We start from the raw sequence: 21,412 nt of genomic DNA, 5'->3' as shown, positions 1-21,412 counted from the left end.
GATCCCTTCTGCAGGTCATGAGTATAAATATAAAAGAGTAGAAAGGCACATTACCTCATCTCACTTGAGGCAATCCTCAAGAAGAGGTCACGCTTCCTCTGGCTTGAAGGCATTCATTTTCACACACACAAGCACAGACATCACTGTTTCCATTTGTAATAGGTCCAACAGCATTGCTGATTATATACAAGTTATTTTCATATATTACACAGCTTATAGAGCAGATCTGCTGTCTGCATCAAGCTCGAAGCAAAAGCAACTGCATCGACCCCGGATCCTCATTCTATCGACAGAATAGTTGCTGATGCGGGACGTCCTCGCCAACCGCACCGTACTTTATGAGTGGCGTTGCTACCAGAAAGGTTGTTGTACTCCATATTAGCAAAGTTGACCAGATTGTGGGTTTTGTAGTTTTCTGTTCTTACAGCTCTGGAGAGCGTTTCACGCGTGACCGTGACCTCAGACTGATGCCGCCGCTCCAATCGCGTCTTTCTCCCTCTGCACGTCAGCAGCAGTGTAGTATTCATGCAATGCTACATTTAATCAAGGCTGTTTTGAGTTGTTTGGATCTGTTTTTTCCGGTGCTCTAAAACGCCGTCTCGGTGAGAGGAAAACGTCTTTTTCTAAATGGAAACGAGGTGGTGTGGACATGGCAAGTGGTGCACAAATGAGCCCATCCACGAGCGAGCGGGAGGAAGGTTAAAGAGAAACATAAAAAAGGAGGGGAGGCAGAACAAAGTCCTCATCCACGGCCTTCATTGACATGTAAATAGGTCTGCATGCTCGTGTCCTAGTTGGAAAGGTTGCTCGTGTACTGGAGGGGGAAAAGCACAGGGGCATTGTACTTTTATTAGACGAGGGGTTAAACCAGTTGAGATTTCACCAGAAAGACTTTTGTTTTGTGGATGCACCAGAGGCTCTTCTGTCATTTTCCATTTTGAAGTGAATGATGGTTTCTGATTTTCATCCAGATGTAACTGCGGTCTCGTCGGGGGTGGAAAGCGCTACAGGCCTTTCTGTCTTAAAGAATGTTCAGCTTTTAATAAAATATTTAGTCTCGCTTGTGTTGTCGCAGCCAGACTGTGAAGCTGGGTGTGTGGATGTAGGAGAACCGGGCTGTCGGCTTATGAATTTTAATCTACTTTTTAAGAGGAAACGTTATCTTACACCAGGCTTAACGGTCACGTGCAGTTTATTCTGTTGCGCACAAGACTTTGACAGGTCGCAGCCTCGTCTGAAGAGTTTAGAGCGACGCAGACTTGATGTTTAGTCTGCCCCTGTGTCCGGCTGCAAACACGTTGGTGCGGACCTGCGCATGTTTTTCTGAAGCTTACATTCGTTTAAAAGATGTTTTGACAAAATGAGGATCTGGCTCAGGGGCTGGTTCAGGGTCTCTTGAGACTTGCGGTTGAAGGTTCGGGATCAAACTCCCGACAAAAAAGAAACTGGGTTGAGACTTTGTCGACTGTCTTCACTTCGTGAAGTCTTTTCCCGCAGCACTGGTTTGCGTTTCCGTTGCCAGCTGCAGTCGAGACACGCCCGAGATGGACCGTCGTCTCACCAGTCTCCGAGCAGGTTGCCAACCAGCGCCGCCTCCTCCTTTTCCTCCTCCTCCTCCTCCTCACCCCTCGAACAAGTGTGCGAGACTCGACTCATGTCTGTGCAGGAGACCGAAAAAAAAAAAGGCTTGTGTGTGTTCAGCTGTTGGTACTTTTGTAGCTTCCAAACAAATCTCGTCTGTTTGAAGTTTTCTCTCCCGCGGCAGTACGACAAAATATATAGGAGAACTTTCAATGTAAAGGCTCATTTATATAAACACACGCCGCCTTATGTCATTGGCATATTTTTATTTCCAAGCCTATCTTTGGTCGTCTCCCCCCATTTATGTAACTACATCTTTATATCCCAGAGCAATTACTGCTTACGTCCCAGTGAGTTTTATTTATTAAATATGCCCAAAGTTCACTCTGAATTTGGTAAGCACTGTTTTAAGTTCGCTGCACCTGCTGCTTGGAATGCACTGCAAAAAAAACTCCAAAATTTCAAGGTTGATGAGCTCCTTTAACTTTTAAAGACTCGCACTTCTTGTTTTGGTGTAAATCTGGAGCTTCAGTGCTTCTGTCTTATCTTTTAATGTATTTCACCTGTTATGTCTGTGTGTCTTGTGACTGTTGAAACAGGCTTCCCTTGGAAAAGAGGTCATTGTACCTCAACGGGACCGACCTGGTTAAATAAAGGTTAACTAAAAAATTAAAAAAAATAGGAATTGAAATATCTTGGTGCCTATTCTTCTTTAACAACAACTCTATTACTGCAAGCAGAAAGATTACAAGCGGCAAAAAAAGGGCCTTTTATTGTGAAACATATGTTTTACAGCTGCTCATTTGCTTACCGCCTCTCCGTTTAACCCGTCCCTGCATAAATTCAACCATTTCTGCATTCAACTATGCCAACCTTGTGATTACAGGACAACCCACTGAGTCACAGATGCAACAATGCAGACAAATGTCCATCATTCACTTTGTGTTTAGCTCTGTTTTTGGTCTCCACCAACAAATATTGGGCCCCCCCCCAAAAAAAATGCCGTTCTCAGAGCAGCGAATGAAAAAATACAGTAGAGTTCTGGTGCCGGACAGCCGAGCAAACAATCGACGTGAAGCTCTGCAGAGCGGAGGGGAACTGCAGAGTCAGGCGCTTGTTCTCCACGCCAGCGTTATCCGAAGCATTTAGATTAGCGTGAACACAAACGGCACGCTGCTCGTCACGCTCCTGCAAAAAGGTCCAGGCCGGTGGCATTTGGATTCATTGGGCTGGAAAAGAATGTCCGTGGCAGGCTTATCTTAGATAAACCAGCCCCGATGGCTTCCAGTTTGTGGGTTGGATGCTACTGTGACATGAAGAGCAGACGTAACCTTTTTTTATACATCTTTAACCGGTCAGGACTGAACCACTGTGTGAGTGTCGCCGTTACGTCCTGACATCTTGCACAAGAATATTCAGATTGTGTATCCCGAGTGGCTGCTCGTGATGGGATATTTGCCTCCGTGCTTGTATTTGATTTTATCTGTGGAGGAAAAAAAAGGGCATCACACACATCTGCGCTCAGCCGTGCAGACACACAAGAGGCTCGCCGTGGCTATTTGCATAATGGATACTGCTACACTGATAAAAAAAAAATTAGAAATGGCTGTATACAAAAAGAGAGGGAAGACCTCAGCAGTGTGCGTTTTGTTGCTTTGTCGACACATACATGGACCGCCACACGCCGAGGTGCCTTCCACGATGCCAAGGACACGTTAGTGTAGACGCTACACAACATATTTGGATGAATCTCTGACTTAAAAGTCCAAATGCGGCTGCGGCGGTCGGGTTCGTCTGCTGCGATCCGCATGCTTTCCGCATGCTTTCCCCCGTGAAATATTCAGAAAGCATTTTTTTTTTCAACCATATTATTCCAGGAACTCGAACCAAACCCAGATTTAATAGTTTGTGCTTTGAGACCAGTTTTATGTGTGTGGAGAGAGAGGAAAATCACTTGTTCCATAGGTGACTTTGATGTCATCGTGTCGTACTTTGTAATTTAGGATTGAGGGATTTTTTTAATAGCGGTTGTAAAGAAGACACTCCAGAGTCTCCAGAGGAAACAATCTGCTGACTGTGATGTTCTTTGTCTCCTGAAGGATGTCATTTGTCTCTTTTGGTATGCAACCACAATAAGGCAAATACATGTAATTTAGTTTCCCTCTTTATTGTGCTCCGTTTTTAAACTGTCAACCTTTTTTTTCCGAGAAATGTCAGTCAAATCAAATAAACTCACTGCTAAAAGTGAAAGTACATCCAGTACTAGCCTGTAATCTGAATACTGGCATCTTGAGGTAGCTCACTCAGAGCCAAATGGAGGTAAAGTTCAGGGGATCCCAAAAAAAGAAGCCATTACTGACTCCAGTCCTCTCTCGCATGGTTCCTGACCAACTCCATTTTGTATCTACAAAGTAGAGAAAGAGTTTATCTCTTCACACTAAAGTGGATTAAATGGAGAAAGAAGTCGTACCCTCTTCGGATGGAACGGCATGTTTCTGCACCGTCGGTCACAAAGAGAAGAAATGGCAGATTGCAAAGCAACAGCGTGACATGACACATGAAAACTAGTCCGGTGACGGCGAGTATAAATAACGGCGTATGAGCCGAGCTAAGCAATAACCTCAGAGAGCTGACATGCGGCCAGCAGCAGCAGCAGTGGCACGACTCCATTTGGCCCATTTGTAAGAGAGAGCCTCCCTGATGGGAGGCTGTCGGTCAACAGCACTGAGGAGGGAGGGAAGGAGGGGGGAAGGAGGAAACTTAAAATCAAGGAAAATTGGAGCGTGTGTGCTCGGTCTTGAGCTTGTTACGCTGCACAACAAAAGGAAGATGCTGTTCATGTTTCTTTGTTTTGTGTAAATGTGCCGGTCGCACACTGAGGAGGAGAGAGGGAGAGAGAGACGTGAAGGAAGGAAGGAAGGAGGGAGAGTTGGAAAATATCGACGATATGAGAATAAACTTGTTCAGCCAGAAAGAAAGACGAGCACACTTGAGCTCTTCCTCTCCCGGGAGATGCTAATCGAAGGAGGACGTTGTAATCACAAGATAAGCTGATCTTAGTCACTGTTTTTTTGTATTTTTCCTTCTTCGTTGTTGTGAGTATTTATTTCAGTGGCAACGCTGATGGGAGGATGAAACTATTCCACATAAAACTTTCCAAAGTTGGATTTTAAGTTTGTGTTTTTCTGTCTTTAAAAGCTTTACACACTCTTCTTCTGCACGTGGACATGAGGTTAAGACGTAACTGTGATGCAGACGGACATAATCCACTGACCAGTCATATTTCTGGACTTCAAAAGAAGCACTGAAGGCTACTATGTTTTTGTCTGTTTAAAAAAACAACCATATATGTTATAATAAGGGTTTAAATTATTAAATAAAACAGATGAAAGCTCAGAAAACCCGGAGCTTCAATGCCAGACTTTGGATTTGCTTTCACTTCCATGTGTCAACTTTTATCTCTGACTCAGCCGTTCATGCATTACTTTTGTTTTGTGTCGCACTCAACAAAACACACTGTTCCCTTGGGAGCATACAGTTTGAAATATATAATAAATACAAGTTCAAAGTACATAATTGGACAGAACTTTCACTTAAAGTATGTTTTTGTGTAATATTTATTGAAAGTATACAACAATACAACTATTTTCAAGTGTTAAAAGTGTAATTATGTAAAAAATGGGTGAAACCTGACTTTTTAGTGTGTGTGTGTGTGTGTGTGTGTGTGTGTGTGTGTGTGTGTGTCATTTCTTGTTCCACATGCTCGTACCCAAACATCTGTGTGCTCGAACAAAAAAAAAAGGTGTTTTTTGACACCGTGGCTGCAGGATGCATGTCGTTACCTTTTCACACGTTCTCGGATATGAACACACACACACACACACACACACCCCGACACCGCCTGGGCAAAACAAACAAGGGGTGGGGAGTGAGGGATTGGCGAGACAAACAGAGAGGAAGATGAAAGGAGAGGCGTGTCAGAGTGGACGTCCCGGTGTAACCTTACAGCACACACACACACAACAGCACACACTCGTGATGTCACCGCTAGCACACACACACACAACAGAGCACACACTCGTGATGTCATCGCTTGGGTTCCCAGTTTTACTTTCACTCCCTGGGTTTCAGCGGGGTTTCCCTGGTCATCGCTCGTTGAAGGTGAAATTTAAGCCAAACTTTTTGGCCTGATTGCGTATGGTTGTCATTTATTAGCATTTATTAGCATGGTTAATAAATGCTGAATCCTCGTGACTTTACTGATCCTCCTCTTTCCCCGTCCTGCCACTATGATGTTGACAATAGTGTTTTATTGTTGTTGTTTTTTGCGGGGATGGATGCCAAATTAATTCCACAGAAAACTTTGAGCGTATCAATTTCAGTTCTTCAGTTTACGACCAAAACGTCTTCAAAACGAAAACATTTCCACCATCTTTTTTTTGCATTTAGTGCTAATTAGCATGCTAACGCGCTAAACTAAGACGGCGAACGTGGTCCTCGTGATCCAAAGATAAACAGCCATTGTCACTGTCGGCCTTCTTCTACTACTACTACTACTACTACTACTACTACTACTACTACTACTACTACTACGAGAGCCTTATCGTCTTTAAAAGCTGAGGTAGCAGTTAACGGGTGTGAATGCAGGAGGAGGGAGGGGTAGATCTCTTGTCACCTTTTGTGGACAAATGCCTCGCTTGACAAATGTCTGGCCAAGGACCGCAGCCGAAACATGAGAGGACTGTTCTTTAGAAGGAGGGAGGGAGTGAGGGAGGAAGAGAGTGAGGGAGGAGAGGAGGGAGGAGGGCCGTGGGAAGAGATGAGGAAACATCCTCACGCTGCAGCACACCGGCTACCTTTTGTTAGTTTTGTCTTAGTTTTTGTGTTGCGACTTGATTTCAGTTCATATCTTGAGACTTCACACTCCCTTTGTGTGTCAATGTAAAACACAAATAAAGTTTTTTTTTCATTGTATTTAACGTTTTAAAGAGCAGGAACGCCGTTCGCCCCGAGGCAGAAACGGTTAACGGTTCGCCCGCTACGCCGCCGCTGCAGAATGTTCGGCTAAGCGCTCGGCAAACTGCACGGCTAATGCCTTAAAGCTGGAGTGTGTGGCAGTGAGGCCTCGGCCCGGCCCGGCGGTTTTTTGGTCAACCACAACAAGGCCTCTGATTGGTCGGATGCGAGGTCGAGGAATTCGGCTCTCTGAGGTCTCAACTCCGCCTCCTCTCTCCTCCTCTTCCCTCCTCCTCTTCCCTCCTCCTCCCTCCTACTCCCGGCCGCTGAAGCACGACAGCATTCCCTGTGTACACACACGCACACACACACATACACGCACATGCACACACAGTCTCTCTCTCTCCTATTCGCTTGCCTGTTTGAAAGGAGTTACACACATTTGAAAACACGGAGCGAGGAAGTAAGAGAAAGCAACAAAAGACAAAGAGAGGATTCTCTTACCCGCTGTGTGTGTGTGTGTGTGAGGGTGAGTGAGAGCTTTTCTCTCTCTCTCTCTCTCTCTCTCTCTCTCTCTCTCTCTCTCTCTCTCTCGCCCCCTCGCTGTGTGATCCTAAGAAGGGGGAGGACCTGAACCCTGCTAAGAGTCAATACCCCTGCAGGAGTCCACAGGATTTCACATACACACATACACGCACGCACACACACACACACACACGCATATTTAGTGCTACTGCAGCCTTGAATGAGTGCAAAACAGAGCGAGGAAGCAGGAGTGCGAGAGAGAGAGAGAGAGCGAGAGGGGAGGAGGTGGAGGAATCTCTGGAGTTTGCTACTTGTTGCTCTTGGTTTTCCACGCGGATCGAGGATGATGTTCCTTCTGCTTTCCCTGCGGCGGCCGGACCGTGTCTGAGGTGAGCGCTAGCTTTCCATTCTTTAAAAAAACCCAACTCTTCTCTCCTTTCACTGAGAGGAGCGGGGGAACAAAACAAGTAGGAGAAGAAGAAGGGGGTCTGAGTTCCAGGAGGATTGTGGGATCTTTTCTGTTGGCTTTGCTCTCTCGGTGGAATGGCGGAGGAGGTGTGTGTGTGTGTGTGTGTGTGTGTGTGTGTGTCTGTGTGAGCTCTTCACGTGCCAGAGAGGCAACGCTATCGCACCGCGAGTGTAAAAGGGGAGCAAGCCGTCTTCTTTTCGCCCCGGAGAAGTGAGATGTGGCAGCAGACACACAAAAAGCCGCGACGTGTGATTCTGAGCTTTTGCAGACAGCAGAAGATGAGGAAAGAGACGTTTCTCCCCTCCCCTCCTTTTAGGTGTTTGTGTGTGCAGTTTTGTGCAGCTTTGCTGCAACATAAAAGTGACATTTTATTCACAACGTGTGCTTAGGTGCAGTCCCGCTCCAAGGTGGTGTTTAGCTCCTTTTAGCGTACGCGCAGCCCTCATTTATCAGCTCCTGTGCGATTACAGTGTTTTCTCTCCACGCCGCCGCAGATAGCAGCTCGCCGGAGCGTCATGCAGCCGCCACCAACATGTGTTTACACGCTGCAGTCTGTCGAACGTCAACAGTCCAGTAATCGTAGTGACGTGTAAATGACTCGTCGGTTCTGGTACGTTTCAGTGTGGGGGAGTAACACGACAACACTCTTTCAGGTTCCACACAAAAGTTTTCTCTGTAGTGGTGTGGAGCGTCCGGCCGCGGGGCGGGCATTGTTGTCCTATTATTAGAGAACGCCGGGCCGGGCCAGCAGCTGTGTGGGGAAGGAAGTAGGCTGGGAGCAGCAGGAGAGGAGGGAGGAGGGGGTTACTGGGAACACTGAGCGGGAATTATGGAGCGACTGGAACGGCATTCCTCAGGCGGCCGAGTCACCGGAGAGGAAGGTGAGCGAACCGGAGCGTCAGACGGATCAGGAGGAAAGAGGTCGGAGGTCAACGGGGATCTGGACTGTAGATTACAGCCGGAAAACTTGGTTCTTCGATTTATTGGCAAGGATGCAATATATATATATATATATATATATATATATATATATATATATATATATATATTTATATATATATATATATATATATATATTTATATATATATATATATATATATATATTTATATATATATTTATATATATATATATATATATATATATATATATTTATATATATATATATATATATATATATTTATATATATATATATATATATATATATATATATATTTATATATATATATATATATATTTATATATATATATATTTATATATATATATATATATATATATTTATATATATATATATTTATATATATATATATATATATATATATATATATATATATATATATATATATATATATATATATATATATATATATTTATATATATATATATTACATTTAACATTTTAAATAATTCATGATAGTGAAACAAGGCGACATCTTCAATTTTCTGGTGAAACAAAAAGCAGAAAAGCAGCAGGCGTCACATTCGAGAAGCTTAAAACTAGTAAATGTTTCACTTGATGTTGCACTTTATTATCAATCTGGATCAATTGTAATTTGCGTTTTGCCCCAAAAAAAAGAAATCCTTTCTTGACAAATGAAAAACCAAATAATTACAAAAAACAGCTTTAGATAATTAATTCTACAACTAAAGCATAAACTACACTAAAGCATGACTGACTGAGTCATTTTCTAAATGAACGTTTCCATCATCATCTGACATTGTTGTGACTCCTCTCTACATCGCCTCCCTCCTGCTCTCTGTGTCTCATTGTCGTTCCTGTGAAGTGAAACTACCGTCTCTTCCTCTCAGTAACATCTTTTATCAGCGGGGGGAAGCGGCCCGAGTCTCAGACGGTGAAAGTGGAAGTAGTTCTCTGCAGAAAAGTGATGACTCGGTGATTGGCGGCTGTGATAAACTGCTGCTATAGAGACGCCAGCATCCCAGCGTCACTCCCTGCTATCACCGCCGCCTGTTAGCCTCGTTAGCCTCGTTAGCCTCGTTAGCCTCGGCGTGGACTCGCTCACGGGATAAACACGGCGACGAGGGCGCTAACTGTGTTTATTGTATTGTGCTGAAGGCAGACTGGTACACGTTTCACCGAAGAGAGGAATTTAAAAAGATTCAAGATCGGTATCTTGAATCTTGAGTGTACTTGTTCAGGTGTATTTATTCATTTTTTTTGTATTGTGAAATCCAAAACTGGCAAAGTGATGATAGAGACTGTGATTTATTTAGAAGTTTCTCCCTGTGCTAATACTGAATATAGTGTGTGTGTGTGTGTGTGTGTGTGTGTGTGTGTGTGTGTGTGTGTGTGTGTGTGTGTGTGAATGAGAAAACTAAATCACTTCTATATTAAAGCTGCAAACACCTCACCGTGGCGTACAGGCTTTCACAAGCAGGACCGGCCCTCTTTTTCCTCCACTCTCCTTCACCAAAGAGAGACACACACACACACACACACACACACACACACACGCTCACACTCTCTCTCTGAAGAAGCAGGTATGTAATTAGTCAGAAGCCATGAATCACAGACAACAGAACAGGGATCTTGATATTTGTTTGACAGACATAAATGTGAGTTTTGTTGGTGAACCGTACAATTACGCCTTCTGCACATCCACAACGTGTGTGTGTGTGTGTGTGTGTGTGTGTATATGAGATAAATGCACCGCTCCTCTTTCAGATTGCATGTTTGTGCAGGCGGCTGAAGTGTGCCCTGTTGTGCACTGATTGCTTATTAATATCTGAATCGATTAACATTTCGTTGTCTTCGGTCCCGCTGGCGGCGAATGAGGGAAAGTATTCATCGTTTCTTTGTCGGAGCAATTAAGCGCTCAAAACCCGGATTCAGGGACACAGAAAACTTTGGCTTTCTGCGGATATAAACTAAATTATAAACGGTGTGTTTGTTTGCCGTATGTATACATCTTAAAGGGATAGCGCACGCGTTCCAGAGCGGCCTTATGGAGGTGCTCATCTATAATCCTTCTATAACCTGCAGCACGGCTCGGATAAGCAGACATTAGTCACATGGAAGCAAAGCTCGTGAAGGATAGCCCCCTGAAAGAAATGCTGCATTGTATTTAGAATATTTTCACCGTCCTTCCTCGCCAAAAGACAGACGTTTTTATCGGACAGGAGAGGAACGTGCTTTCAAATCGTTCAAAACTTCCACAAGTGCGCCTCAAGTGCGACCCCGGTTGGCTGCGAGGTGTTAACGCTCGTGGAGGAAGCGCACTTCATACAATGACGACACAATGATGATACAACCCCATACCATTCTAAAAAGACTCTAAAATAACTGCGGGTCCGTCGACAGCTCAGACGTTTTGGCATCAGATGATGATCGAAGACGGTTCCTGGAAGCAAACGTCTCAGCGGGCGCCGGCGATCTGCGTGATCGTGTGCACGTATTTGCATATGCAAAGTCGTCAGTGTGGCGTGAAGGTGACTGGGCCGTCCTGTCTGAGAAAGCACCGCCCGGACCCCCCGCCGAGCGCTCGACGAGCCCAGAGATGACGGAGCGTCTCGAGTTTGACTTTAAAACACTGCAAATGCCGTTGATGTTATTTTTTGAACGGTACGACTTTATTCCAGGTCATGGTGAGCGTGCACACCTCTTTCTAATGCAGAGGGCCACGGGAGCGCCACGTTTGTGTGACAGCATGCACCGCGGTGGAGCCGAGTCTCTCGTTTGCGATTGGTGTCGGTGGAGCCTGGCGGCTTTGAGGAGCGCATACTCGGTGAATTATGGGTTTCACTCCCAAGACAAGATGGCCGTGATGGCTTTTATTTAGTTTCTTATTACAGTAATTGTCCAAATGTGACGTAATGTTGCGCAACGATGCAAATGAGGACTTTCATCACAGAGACCCAGAGTGACTGGTGGCTAATCAAATCTGTAAAGAGACATTAACCCCCCCCCCCCCCCTCCTCTGCTTCCTAAGTGCACCTTCAGCTGGTGTATAATGTTTGAGGCACCGATGGGGGAAAAAGAGGAAAAGCTTGAACTCCAGATCAAACTCGTCTCATGTCGCTCGTCTTTCAGAGACACCATGAAACAGCTATCAAGTGTGGAAATAGTCTCTCAAGGCCGAAGGGGCAGTGGAGGGGGGTTCATCTGAAAGGATCTGAGGCGACGCGATGAATTATTAAATAAAACCAAAAAGCAAAGTGTTGCACTCTGACGTGCAGCCCCACAGGACGGGTTACTGCACGGCCTGCTCTCCGTTTACCAAATCCTTTTCTCAGTTGACCAGACAGTGTGTGTACGCACAGAGACACATACACACACACACTCTCTCAAACACACACACATACACACACACACAGCGTGGTGATGTAAGAAGTCCAACCTGCTGAGACAAAACAGAAAACAGGAAAGAGGGGGAAATGAACTCCACTCCCAACGTACCTCATTTCCTGTCGCATAACTCTCTACTTCGACACACACACACACACACAATTCTTTTGTGCAGATATTGAATATAGTTAAAAAAGGAGTTTATCTGTGGTTATGATAACTGATTTTATAATAACTGAGAAATGATTTTAAGACGCCGATCCAACTTGTGGAGATCGCTCCATCCCAGATAGTTCTGCTCCTCCTGAGTCCTGCCCTCCATCGCCCTGAATAGCTACACACTGCACACATGTGTATGTACACACTGCGTGGAGCAGAAGTTGTGTCTTTTGTCGCAGAGGGCTGGACCACTTTTGAGAAAAAGATGCAGAGAATGAAGCGTTTAAGCACAGAACTCCAAATCTGCCCGTTTCCTCCCTCCGGCCTCGCTGACGACGTCAATGTCGTCCGAGGAAAGGACACGGACATGCCCGCGAACACGGCGGGCAGTGTGTCTGTGCACACGGACATGCCCGCGAACACGGCGGGCATGGCAGTGTGTCTGTGCACACGGACATGCCCGCGAACACGGCGGCCGTCTGTGCATGTGTGTTGGAGAGAGCGACTGTGAGATTGTAGCTCGCATGTGGAGTCCCTCGCTCGTTGGGTCGGGGGGGAGGACGGCTCTTTCACGCCACATTGAGGAGCAAACAGACTTGCGGGTTTTGTCGGTCTCGCCGCGTGTTTGAGTCGGTCTGAAAGCAACTGGAATCCGAAAGACTTGTTGCGAAAACAGGAAATGACGTTTTCCCTTCAGTTCTCTTGTCCAGAAGCCTCTCTAGTGAGAGGCTTCTCTGTTACTGCCGCTGTCTCTTCAGATGTGAAGGACCGGTCTCTCGGACTGACGCACGATAAACACCTTGAGATGGAGTGACATCGTCGTTGAGCCCCTCCTCCCCCCGCCTCCCCCGCAGGCCCTGAATGTTCATTGTGCGTGGCGTGAGTGTACGTTTTGCATTTGTCTGGAGAGGACCGGCTCTACACAAATACAATCGGAGAGATTGAAGCGGCCGCCTGCGCTCCACTACAAATCCGACACGTTTGCACGTCGTCCGAGGTCGAAGGTTGATGGATGAGGAAGTTTTTTACAGTTCCATTAATTGCCCGCTCCGGCGTTTTTGCCTCGTAACGCTGCCAAACCCCGAGCCCCCCTCCTCAGTCTCACTCTGCGGACCACTTAAATTTCACACGGTCGTTTAACAAATTATTCCTATTGTTCATACGACAATGGCGTCTCTGTGGCTAAATGGGAAGTCGTGACCCGAATGTGGGCCGAGACGCAATTCCATAAATTCCAGCGTCTATAGAGTCAGATGTTGTGAGAGAGATGTCTACGTGCGGTTTTTAGTTTTGAGTGTAAACGTGAAGCTGAGTGAGCAAAGACAGAAGGAGGAGGAGGAAGAGGAGTGGAGTCTTCCTCACTTGTTTAAAGAGAGAGGGAGAGAGGGGGTTGTTAGAAAGAGCAGCAATAAAAAGCTCAGGAATGAACTAAAGAGGAGGATAATTGAAGCGCTACAGTCCCACTTCTGTAATGACACGTTTCGTGGGCCATAAAACCGGCTCCTGGCTCTCTCTTGTCCTTTTTAAAATCTTTTTCTTCTTTTTTCTTCGCCTGCATCTTCATACCCTCGTCCCGTCTCTTTTGGATTAGTTACGGCGATATTTCAGCACCTCGACTCTTTTGCTCGCGGCGAAGTGACGGAGAAGCGAGCAGAAAAAAGGGGGAGGGATGTGAATCAAAGCGTGGGACCGGGCGGGCGAATCGCTGCCGACTCTCACGCGCGCCCGCATGTGGGACACCGAGAGATTTGAGAAGAGAGATGTGTGACTGTCGTCCACTTCCTTAGCCGTTTGACCTGGGATTTAAAGAATAGAATAGGTAAAAAAAAGAGAATAACAGGATTCCTTGAAGGACGGAGCATGAACACGCTCACGCCACGCACGTGGCATCGATGAAGCCTCAATTTGTTCAGTATAGACGAGTCTGCAGATGTGAGTGAGTGTGTGTGTGTGTCTAAGTGTGTGTGTGTGTTGTTTTGCTGGTCCCCGGTCTTGTTTGTTTGATCTCCAGAGGATTGATTTCCCTGTGTAAGCATTCGCCCAAATGTCAACAGCAGAATGTGAAGCTATTCTCACTGTAATCCCGACATTGTCTCTGTGGCGGGGCGTCGCACATGGCCGTGTGTGTGTGTGTGTGTGCGCGTGTGTGTGTGTGTGTGTGTGACACGGGGGTGGAAGCATGAGGCCGAATTCCAGCTAAAGTCAATATGATGATCAACAGGTAATTAGTCGCCAGCTGTTGTGATCAGCGGGTCGTTAATCAAGCCGGAGGAACAGTGACACATTTTTTGGGGGGTTTCCGGCCCTTTAGGTGGGATGATCGGCAGGTTGAAGATCTTACCGTTTTCTCTCACAAAAAGGTCAAATTGGCGAGTGGAGAGCGAGCTACCGGACAGGTGGACGAAGGAGCTGCAGCCTCATTTCGAGTTATGAGACACACTTATCTCTATTTACAGTTGTCTTGTATGAGAGTTAAAATGCAATCAGAGCACTTTTTAGTCCGTTTCTTGCTTTTTTTTTTGCACACAAAAAATGTCATAGAGGCGTATCTATTGGCAGAAATAGAATAAAATGTTTTCTTTGGTAATAAATCATCTGAAAATGAGATTTTTTAAAACCTTTTTAGAACGAGCAGTTTATTTCTACATATTACGGTGGCCCGGAACGGACGAACCGAGCACCGGCCCTTGATGTAGAGACATAGAAATACAGGATTTGTGTACAAGGGGTCGCTTCATTAGCAAAAGGCCTCTCTCTCTCTCTCTCTCTCTCTCTCTCTCCTTCTCTCACTGATTATTTACGCTCTTCACTTTTTAATCATTGCATACTTCGGCCCCTCTCTACATTGCGTGTCTGTTTGTCTCCGGCCAACGGCGTCACACACACACACACACACACACACACACACACACACACACACACACACACTCCTCTGTTCTCTGGTCTTGTACAGTTGAGTTCTGCAATTTGGCCTTTTGTGCTGGTGGTGGTGATGATGGTGCTGGTGGTGCATGGATAGATGGCAGCAGACTGTCACCATGGCACCGCGGAGCATTACATTGTCAGAGAGACATTCCTTAAAGGCCGGCTCACTCGACGTGGGGAGCCGTGGCCTTCCTTGAAAAGAAGGCCAGCGCATTTAGAATTCCGCGTCGCTGTTAAAGGTCGTCTCGGGGGGAAAAAAACAGATTTTTTTGTTAGATGACGGCGCTTTTGATCTCCCTCCGGACGTCCCTTTAATCCTCTCAGATGCTCCACTTTCCCTGTGAAGAGAACATTTAGTCGAGAACAGACAACCCCTCTCCTCCTATTATCTGTTATTCGAGCGGGTTGCTGGATTCCTCCGTCTCCATCTGTTTGTCTTCCCTCCGCCAAATTTCTGTGGATTAATTGCGAGTGGATTGGACAGCGCTGTTGAGATGTCGGCAGCGTAATGTACCAAAGTGCCGCCGCGGTTAGCTCTGTCTTGTTTCCTGACTCCTTTTACTGCGTCGCTGTGCAATCAAAGACGAGCAGGACGCAGGATTCGAGTCCAGTGCAGTTAAGTCTTTTTTTTGTGTCTTATTTTATTTCATAAGGGACTTATATTTTAAAGCACCTGTGCGGTAAACGCCGGCTCTGAAAGCTCTCATCTGCAGTGCATTTCATACATCCAGCAACAGGACAGTTTGCAGCGTCACGACTGCAACACACCCTCCGTTGTACGTCACCGTGTTCTCCACAAGGGGGCAGTAGCAACACGGTTGTGATGAGCAGTTTGGATCATCCTGAGGTCACACACATGCCTCTGTGTCTGTGTGTACATATAGATGCATACATATGTGAGATAGCCAGATAATATATAGACATACACATAAAGTATGTTATTGTGTATTATGAATTGTTTGCATACATCTATAATAATCCATAAGTTGACCACCAGAAAAGTTACTTGCAAATCGTGCGACAATAGTTAAAGTTTCTTTGTCTTATTTGATAGAACAGTTAATGGAATAATCCTCAAGTTAATCACTAATGGAGCGACTGTTAGCTGCAGCCCTAAGTAGCCAGTTTATTAGGTACCCCTAGCTGAATGAAGCTAACGCAGTTTAATGCAACAGTCCTGCAATGAAACCCTCCACAAAGGTTATAATGTTTATTAAACAGTTTGGTCATTTCTGCTTGTTGAGTTTGATTTATGTTTTGTATTATTTAATCCACCCCAGCAAGCCTCAATTAGGGGAAGGCCAAAATAATAGAAACACCTCTTTATATAACAGAGAGCGACTCGTCTCTGTCACCTGTCTCCTATAAGTCTGCTGCTGTTTACCACCGACGCAGCAGCGGCTTTATTATATATAATAAAGTCAACTTGTCTTTTTAGAGGGTAAAATAGTATCTGCCCAAGGAGAATGGAGCAGCGGCGGCCATCAATCGTCTCCCACCCCCCCCCCCCCACACACACACACACACACACACACACACTGTCAGGGATCCATACCAATATACGTGTTGTCGTTTCCAGACCAGCAGGGTTTTGCCCCTCCGATCTTTACGGCTTCTCATCACCCGCCGGCCGGCTCCGTGACTCAATCTGAGGTGTTTTTGTTCTAATGGCCGGCTATATTTTAGGTGTAATAGCCGGTGTGTGTGTCTGTGTGCGCGTGTGTGTCTGTGTGTGTGCGTGTGTGTGTGTGTGTGTGTGTGTGGCGACCCATTTTGAGACGATAGAGTGAGCCGGGCGGAGAATCGATACGTCTCTCTTTTTTCCTCCTCTTTTTTTTTTTTTGGGGCTCCGAAAGTGGAATTAGTTCCACTTGGATGGATCACCAGCATCACTAAGTAGCGTTTCTAGAGCTTAAAAAGTTCCGTCTCTCTCCCTCCTCTTTCTCCTCTTTCTCTCTCCCTTTCGTGACATTTCACTTCACAGCGATATATTTTAATCACTAGTGTTCACTGGAGTAATTGATGAGGAGACATACGTATATAGGAGATGTACCGGCGCTCGTTTCTCACGGTACGCTTCTTCATGAAAACTACCATAAATATATATATATATATATTAGATATTTAATGTGCATTTGTCAAGCTGAGCCCGTTGAACTCTTTCAAGGTAACGTTAGAAATGAATAAAACTTGGGAACAAACGCGAGACATCTGTTCCACGTTGCACCATGTGGCTTCTGGTCCCTCCACTGCTCTCTCCATCAGGTAGTACGTGTTCCCTTTGTTTTCACCTGTTAATCCTGATGTAACGGGGTTTCTTTCCTCCTTTCGGCCGCGTGTCGAGATCGTAAAAAAAGGGAGAACAAGAAGTGACGTCACCCCCCTCTCCCTCCCTCCCGCGAGGCCGCACATAAATTCTCTCAAATCCTCGGCTCCGGCTGAACGCAGCAGTAAAACCCGACGCGTTCATTCTCAATGCATTTCCATTTAAGTCATCAGTATGTCTTGTTGTTTCCAAAAAGCTTTTGTTTTAACGAACGATTCAGAACGCTGACGAGGACGGAAAGCGGACGTATTAAACACCTCGTGCGAACGCCTGGGTGGAATAAAGGAACGTGAAAATCAGCATTTTTTTTGCATCGCACCCCCCACACAGCGCCACGTCCAACACAAAGGGATCGTCGGGTCAATAGTACAAAAATGACCCAAAAAACCCTCAACAGTGATGAGTGGGTACGTCTTAATACCGGCTGTGACACGCGGGCCCCGAGCCCAGCGGTTTGGCTTCCAGACGTGTAATTTAAAGTTCAAAGAAAGGCTCAAATCATTCCCTAAAAACAGCCGGGGCCCTGAAACTACATGCCGACTGATGGTGGCAGCAAAACAGTGTTCGCGGGACAACGACGTGTTTCTTAGGCTTCAGCAAGCAAAGCAAATCCCTTCTATTTGATCCCCCGATCGTTGGTTTTGCTCTTTGAATCCCACCAAACCTCTCCTTGGGGCGTGAGGACAACTGTTGCAACAGAACCGCTGGGCTTCCTCTAATGTGGCCAACGTGCAACGTCACAGACCAGTTTAGGGAATCAATGGTCGTCCCCATACTGCCTGGAAGTTCCCACCTGGCATTCCCCTTAAAAACCGAACCCTGTGGTCCACTTTACCTTTTTCCCCCTGACCTGTTATTCGCCCCGAGAGGAGGCCGGCAGCAGCACACACACTCTGCGTGACCCTCCCGTCCTACAGGAGCTCATTGTAGGTAGATGTTCCCACTGGGGACTGTTACACAGGCCAGACCTTGCAATCCGATGTGTAATTAATGTGTCTGTATTCATGAGACGTCTTAAAACCCACAGACTACACGCTGTGTGTGTGTGTGTGTGTGTGTGTGTGTGTGTGTCCCAACACGTTAACCTGAAGGCCTTTACGCTCCTTTCTGCTACAGGGCGCCGACTCGATGCACGCTGACTAATGGTTACTGGTTAAACTCTCTCTGTGAGGGGAGGGGGGAGAACAGCCGGCTCTGTGTCGGACGCATACAGACACGTGTGCACGCGCTGCGGCAGTCTGTCGCTGTGGGTTTTATGGGCTCAGGTAACGACAAAAAAACTCAACAAACGACAAAAAAACTGGGCCACAAGCGGCATCATTGTGAACGTGCAGAGCGAGAGAGCAGCAGAGGAAGGTTTAAATGACTGCAGAGGGGACGACCTGAGAAAAACCAGAGGATTTCGGTCACTTTTAAGTTGCGAGACAAATAGGAACTGTGTGAGAATGTGAAGCCGGCCTCGCTGACCTCTGTGACACCGCTCCACAAACACAAAGCTCAGAGATCCTACGCTCATGTAAAAACATGGAAAAGTCATGGAATTTTTTTAAAATGGGTATTTCCAAGCCTGGAAAAGTCCCGAAAGTTTTAGTCAAAGTCGAGTAAACGTGTTATATTCATGTGTTCATGACGTTCATTTATGCAGAGTTTGAAATAATGAATATGCTTTTAAAAGAAAGAGGCTCAACATATAAGCAGCATACATACAGGCATCGATATAAATGTTTATTCTTTTAATCAAACTATTGTGTCTCATCCATTTGTGTTATTTAAGGTTTACTGTATGCTTTGAATCCTCATTGTTAGTTTAAATACTACATTTGATCACTTTTTACTGTCATGGAAATTTGGTTAAGTCATGGAAATATGAATATGTATTTATATATACACACATATACTAATAAATGCTCTTCTCAGAATATAGAATTGTATAGAAATTCACTCTATTTCATGAAAGAAACTAGAAACGGGAGAATCTGATTCCCAGCACAATGGAGAAAGTGCAAACATCACGCAGCCCGAGCTTACACACACACACACACACACACACACACACACACACAGGATTATGACCAGCTATGTACTATACACCCTTCCGCCTGACCCTCTCCTCCGCTGTGATTGGCCGCTGCTCGGCTCCCTCACATCTGCTGCTGATAGGCCGCCGCTCCCCGTCGGGCCCTTTTCTTTCCCGTCTCGTCTCCAGCGGTTTGAAGTTGCAAAACCAGGAACACGACTGACGCTGTCACCGGATCGGGAGTCTCTCACAGCGGGAGTGTGGAGTGTTTTTTTTTGTTTTTATCCCGTTGTTGTTGTTGTTGTTGTCACACTCGTCTCACCCGCCAGCCGGCAGCGGTCGCCGGGCGGAAAGCACGACCTCCTGCAGTCCGCCGTCTGTTCACTCCGTTCCGCCGAAGCCTTTTTACGGGACGCATGTTTTCTATGAAGCCCAAACTTTTTCCTGCTGTTGTTCCCAAACACAAAGCACACGCTCTCCCACTCTCTCGCACACACACACACACACTCGCACACACACACACACACAGAGTCACAGGAGTTGAAGATAGTGGTTTGAGGATGCACACAGAGTGCGTTCCAGGAGCCTCTTTATGGCTTTCTGACCGTCTGTCTATAAAATTCCTTTGGTAGCACTCGGTCGCCGGGAACAGCGACGGCTTTCCTGTGCTTCAGGATACACACTCGCGCGGTATTCCGGACATCGAGCCTCTGGGGTCTCACTGTGGGAAAACTTTGAGGGGGGGGGGGGGAGAGGAGTGTTCAAAGGTGGAGCTTTGAGTCTGAGCTTTTGGGACAGGACGCTAGTCTTGAACAGAGGCGGATGTGTGATGTTTTAATCCTCTTTCCCTCTCTCTCTTTCCAATGGGAAATGCTCTCGCCACGCAGGGAATCTGATCGCGACACAATCCAGGAGGACTCTGTGGGTGTTTGATGGTTTTAATGCTCGCTCTCTTTCTCTGCAATGGGAAACGGTTTCACGATGGAGGGGATCTGATCACTGCACAATCAAAGAGGACTTTTTTTTTTTTTTTAAACTCGAGGAGCCGAGAGCGTCCGCAAGAACACTCAAGTGAAGTTTGCGATTTGAAAAACAAACAAACCGTAGGAGCCTGGAGAACGTTGCCTGGAGTTCACCTGCACTGACACCAGATCCCAGAGGACGGACTTCCAAGTGTTTGCAGAGAGGATACCTCGCCATGGCTGGGGTCACCAGGAAGGGATCCGGGAGACCCTCGTACTACTACAGATTCCTGGGCAAGTCCCGACTGCAGCGTCAGCGAAGCCGGTCCCGCAGCCGCACCCGGCCGCCCGCCAGCAGGGGTAATAAATACTACTAATAGTATACTAGTATTGCGAGAAACACAAGGGAAAGTTCACCACGCGGCAGTGTTTTTTTAACCACTTTGTTCCTGCACAAAGCTCACAAGATACAGTCAATCCAGTGGCTGTGTGTCTGATGAGCTGATACCTGTTGGTAGTGTTCATCTCTTTGTAAACTGCGTGAAATATTGTTCACATTTGAACCGCATTACTTTTTGAACCCGTGGCGAACTCGCTGTTCTTGCCCATCCGTTTGTTTTCTTTGCTCGTGCGTTCACGGAGGAACGCATCAAGTTGACGGTTTGGCGTCGCTATTCACACGCCGATGCTTCTCTGAAATTGGCCCTCGGAAACAGCTCGCGGCTAAGCGCTAGTTCAGGGCGCTTTCTTTTGCCTGTGAGTTTAGGGATTAATTAAGTACATATCTATCTATCTATCTAAAAAACACTTAGAAGGCAGCGAGTTGAGTTTTCTGCAACCGAATAACTTTTTCTTTCGGCCCGTGTTCTCAAGTTTCTCACTCCTCTCTGAGCGCCGTTCTGGTCGCCGCTGGGCGAGGAGACGGTGTTTGAAGGTTTATCGCGATAAATCGGCCCAGAACAGAAAACATCTCTGAAATCTCCCGCCAATTTTGATTTTGATTCTGGTCAAAACTGGCCGTAACTTGCCCACCGCGATCGTGAGTCAAAGGCTGGAGCGCGGCTGCTGCGGGGATGTGATGCAAACTTTCCTCCAGGCAAAAGGAGATCGGTGCAGGAAAAAAATCGTTTCGTCTCGCTTATGTCCGAGACTCAAACCTGGCTTGTGTTTGTCAGTGTGTGTGTG

At 46.2% G+C, this 21,412-nt stretch overlaps 1 protein-coding gene across 4 annotated transcripts in view; it reads left to right on the top strand.

Moving 5' to 3' along the window:
- LOC137783872 (disabled homolog 2-interacting protein-like) overlaps window positions 1-21,412 on the top strand; it is a 108,419-nt gene that overhangs the window by 10,745 nt on the left and 76,262 nt on the right. The window contains exon 1 of one of the 4 annotated variants that reach the window (XM_068574212.1): window positions 7,356-7,451. The exons of 2 other annotated variants lie outside the window; for them this stretch is intronic. The gene's annotated coding sequence lies outside the window, so the exon portion shown is untranslated. Of the gene's footprint in view, window positions 1-7,355; window positions 7,452-15,517; window positions 15,538-21,412 lie in introns of those variants that run through there. One more of the 4 variants, XM_068574213.1, reaches the window with a different exon arrangement.

The sequence above is a fragment of the Clinocottus analis genome, unplaced genomic scaffold (genome assembly GCF_023055335.1).
Source record: "Clinocottus analis isolate CAN_PGR_092001 unplaced genomic scaffold, fCliAna1.0.p SCAF_13, whole genome shotgun sequence".
Classification (NCBI taxonomy): Eukaryota; Metazoa; Chordata; class Actinopteri; order Perciformes; family Cottidae; genus Clinocottus; species Clinocottus analis.
Note: the sequence above shows the minus strand (reverse complement) of the source record. Positions and strands in the feature narration are given on the sequence as shown.